Genomic DNA, 4,716 nt, shown 5'->3' with positions numbered 1-4,716 from the left:
AGGACAAAGAGAGATACGAATACGGGTACGATACCGACATATAAAACAGACACCCTAAAACAAAGGACAAAGAGACACAGAAAATAAATGTTTATAAAGAAATTTAATACAACTTACTCCCTCCGTTCCATAATGTTTTTCAATTTTTCATTCTTTGCAATCTCCAATATATTCTTTGACCAATTATTTTAGTTTCACAGTAGTAAGAATTATAAAAATTTGATATTTAGAAAAGTTTACATTGAAATGAATCCAATAATATCCCATGAGTTAATATTTTTCCTGTTATTTTACACTTTGACATATAAATAGTACACATGAGGAAGATTATGGAACGGAGAAACTAGAAATTATTAAATTACCAAAAAAAAAATTCCAAAAAGACCAAAACCATTAAATTTCCCACTATTTTTCGAGTTTCTATTGTGTCAATTTTTTAAAATCATAAAATCGTTCAAAAGCTTCTTATCCCTTTGTTTTTACCTGCATTGTAGTTTTTTTCTAGGCGAAAAGTCATCAAGTGTTTTGAAAGCATCGCACATATGTTATTATAACGGATGGAGGAATGAACGAGGAAGTAGAAGTCCACGAATATAGCCCATATAAAATTCTGTAGACACCTAGTTTGTGTCGTAAAATTAACCCTTACATGTTCCATTCTAGAATCAATTGACAATAGGAGAAGTAGTCCACTTAGGTTGTAAACTAGGAGTGATTTGCTTTATTTTACAACTAGTCTTATATGCACGCGATGCGTGCGAGATTATATAAAACTGTAGTATTAATCATCACAAATATGGAGTAGTAGGCAAGAAAAAATGTTCGCAAAGTTCATCTAAAAAAAAATTAATCGTCCCTATTTAAAAAAATCTAAATAGTAACACAATTTATTCATGCACTTAATTATATGATTAAAAATCAAAATTGTAGTACCGGAGTAACTATACATATTTCTCCAGCTCTTTACGATCTTAGTAATCAAACTACAATCTAACTAAGTCTCTAGGTTGTGTATCTTGATAGCACAAAATCTACTTGGCTGGAAACACTTGCATCGCCAAAATAAATCAAAGACAAAAGATAACACATTAAAGAAGCACCATCAACAATGGCAATGTAACTACTGGACTGTAAAGGCATAAGGTGGCTAAATTTACCAATTTAAACCATATTAAACAAACCCCCTGCATACACCAAAACAAACAGCATAACCGTAATCCTGAAACAACCAAAAGAAGAAGTTGTGCCCAATCTGAAAACAGTAAAACAGATCGCTACCAACCTGCACTCAGCAAAAAAACCAGCAGCAATCCAACAGACTCCCAACACACCTGTTGCAGATTAAAACAGAAGCACCATCACAGACTCACTATTAAGGCACTAAACAACTAATTCAGCCCTCTAAAGACACCTCAGGTAAGCTACAACCTGAATATCACTGTTATATAAGCAGTTAAATGCAGTGAAGTAAAAAAGATTACGACACCATATGCATAACTTGCACCCTCAATGGGAGCACACCTTGAACAATCACACGGCACCCAAAACAGATCACTCCCCGTGCCCACTTCTTCGGATTTACTTACTTTAGTAACAATTGCAAAAGAATAAAAATTTGTTGCATTATAAAATTACACTAAAAAAGCAAGGAAAAACTAAAGTGACATAACTTTTTATCAGTCTTATAATTTTAACCATTTTATTCATTTAGTCATTAAGAGAGTCAAAAGGTTATTTTTTTTAGTAAAAAGCAGAAAGTAATGAACTTTTGAATCATGAAATACTTATGATGTTTTGTTGGCCAGTTTAAAGGTCTTGAATTGTCTATACTGTAGAATCTAATAACCTATATTTTATTTTCTTGACCTTATATTAAAACATGTACATCAAGATCAATTGTCTGGTTGTTTTGAATAGTTCTAAATACCATAGTGTTTGTACTTTACATTCAATTAACTGATAAACCAACACAATTTCTCATCAAATTCATGAAAGAACTCACAAAAAATAATTAACCAAATAAATAAATACCTTTCTTTAAGAGACTGAAATGATACCTAGAAGTTGGGTTAATCAAAATTTGCGCCACTTTTCAGCTACCATAAACAAAACAAAATTAAACGCACAAAAATTCACATCAGGAATTCGAGATTTCATAATGAATTACCCAGTTTATAATCATGGTAACAAATGATAAGAATCGAACAAACAGAGTAGTTAATTAGGGGAAAAAGTTCTCACCTTTTGCTTAAAATCTGAAATATTTCATTTCAAATTTTCAATTGATCAATTGTATTAGAATTTCATCCAAAGAAGCAAATACAGAATATCATGATCACAATCATAATAACCACGATAAAAAAAAATACTCGTGTGAAATTAGCAGACCATTAATATCCAAGAATTAACCAAATAAATAAATACCTTTCTAAACTCACAAAAAAGAATTAACCAACTAAATTAATACCTTTCTTTAAGATATTGAAATGATACCTAGAAGTTAGCTTAATCAAAATCTGCGTCACTTTTTAGCTTCAGTAAACAAAAGAGATTGAAATGATACCTAGATCAGGACCATCCATTTGGTTGACTTGAGTACTTGACAATTAAAATATCTTAAAGCAAAATAGTTATAAAATAAAATTCATATGCTGAAAATTCAGTTTCTTCTATGCATAATTTTATCTACTTCCAATTGATTTGTTCATAATAGTATGATTTAGAGTTCGGATTTTAAATTACACGTAGTATATTAAACATTGCCTAGTTTGAAATCAATGGAAGAAGTCAAAGATGGCAGCGAAATGACTCCACATACATGGTTGAATGCAGCGGATCACCACAGTAATTTTAGAACAACCAAATACCAAGTTCAAACATTACCTGTGTTCTAAAAATGAGCTAATGGTGAAAATTAATCACAATTTTCCATGAACCCCAAATGCACAATTAAACATCAAACTCGAAAATTAGGAAATTAACACACACAAAAAAGTAAGGAAAAACAAAAAATTAATTGAGGGAGTAATGATGAAATTACCAGAAAAGATGAATTCCAAAATCAGAAATTGCAGAATACCAAATTCGTGCTCTGGATATCTTGTAGATTGTAGAAAGCTTCGATTTTTATTAAAAAAAAAAAAAAAACACCTGCAAAATCGAGAAACAAACAGAATGAGATATTGATCCAACAAAAATCACAGATCTAAGAAACACAATCAGAGATTAAGAGATCCCGAAAGAAAATAAAATCAGATAAAAAATCAAACCAAAAATTGCAGAAAAACTGTAATCCGCTAATTAATTATTGATCAAGACATTTAAATCACAAAATCTGCAAAATTAAAATAAAATAAAATTGAATAGAAAATTACTCACCTCACCTCGGTATCTTGAGATTAAACCTGAAAGGATGAAATTGAAGGTGAGCCGCCATCGCCGCCGCCTCCAAGGAGCCATCACCCACCATTGTTTTCTCTCTCCTCCATTATCGACCTTCAATTTTTTCTTATCTATAATCGAATCCCCTTCCCTAAACCTCTAAATTTGATTATTTATCACGAAAGTTTCTTATTTGAATCTCTCTCCTCCAATGAATTTTTTTTCCTAGAAATCCTAAAACCCATGTTGCAGAAGATGAAGAAGATCGAGGAGAGGATTGAGGAAGGAGATGATTTGAGGAAGATGAAGAAGATCGAAGGAGAGAGAAAATGGGAGGAAGCTAGGGTTGAATGTACGCTCCTCGGTTTTCTCTCCCTTCAGTAACGCTTCTATTCAGTAACACTCACTTAGAGAATGGGATTGAATCAGCTGTGTAGATGAGGAGGGCTATTTTGGTCTTTTAATTTGAAGACACGAAAAGTTAATTTACTATTTTAACCTCAACTGTTCCTTTATATAATAGAGATGTGTGACACATTAGTCACACTTACTTTCTAACAAATCCCCTTTTCGTGTAAGTCACTCCCCCTTGGATAGAACAAGCTAAAACACCCAGACCCTAGCTGAAGGAAATAATGCCCTTGGTCCAAGTATGCATTCTATGTTAAGTCTAATAAATGCGGTTCAGTATTAATTAACAAGTTAATAATTTAGTGAGATCAAGTGAGCTGAATGCCTAGCTAGAGGTCGCTTCAGTTCAAGTGGAATTAATGATATTAATCCACAGCTTACTCTTGACTGAACCCGTAGGGTCACACAAATAGTACGTAAACGGATCAAGTATTTAATGGCATTAAAATACTCCATCTATGGATATTCGGAATCGACGGATCTTGGTTTCAATGGGAGCTGAGATCGTCACAGGCAAGAAATGAATACTCCGGAAACGATGATATTGCCGGAAACGGAAATATGGATCGTATCGGAAATATAAATATTATCCAAGTCGTAGATGTTGCCGGAAACGGAAACATGGTACGTATCGGAAAATATTATCGGAAATGGAAATATTACCAGAATCGGAAATATTGCCGGAAACGGAAATATTGCCAGAATCGGAAATATTATCGGAATCGGAGAATAATTCCGGAAACGGAAATATTAAATATTTGTTCGAAACGGAAATTGATTCCGGAATCGGAAATATTAAATATTGTTCGTATCGGAAATGAATTCCGGAACCGGGAATTTAATCGGAATCATATCGTACGAATTAGCATCGGACGAGGCCTGCCGGACGAAGGCCCAGCACGAAGTTGGGCCATCGCCCAGCAA

General features: G+C 33.1%; 1 long non-coding RNA gene across 2 annotated transcripts; it reads right to left on the bottom strand.

Annotated features, from left to right (window-relative positions):
• Positions 1–964: 964 nt before the first annotated feature.
• On the bottom strand, positions 965–3,731 carry LOC130470740 (uncharacterized). 2 transcript variants are annotated; one of them, XR_008931466.1, is made up of 4 exons: positions 3,041–3,731; positions 2,032–2,096; positions 1,283–1,331; positions 965–1,184 (listed from the first exon to the last, which is right to left on the bottom strand). It is a non-coding gene; the product is annotated as an uncharacterized lncRNA (long non-coding RNA). The 2 variants fall into 2 exon arrangements; XR_008931465.1 differs by lacking the exon at positions 965–1,184 and having other exon boundaries at positions 1,219–1,331.
• Positions 3,732–4,716: the final 985 nt, after the last annotated feature.

Source organism: Spinacia oleracea, chromosome 3 (genome assembly GCF_020520425.1).
Source record: "Spinacia oleracea cultivar Varoflay chromosome 3, BTI_SOV_V1, whole genome shotgun sequence".
NCBI lineage: Eukaryota > Viridiplantae > Streptophyta > Magnoliopsida > Caryophyllales > Amaranthaceae > Spinacia > Spinacia oleracea.
The sequence above is the reverse complement of the archived record's forward strand: the minus strand, read 5'-3'. Positions and strand labels throughout refer to the sequence as shown.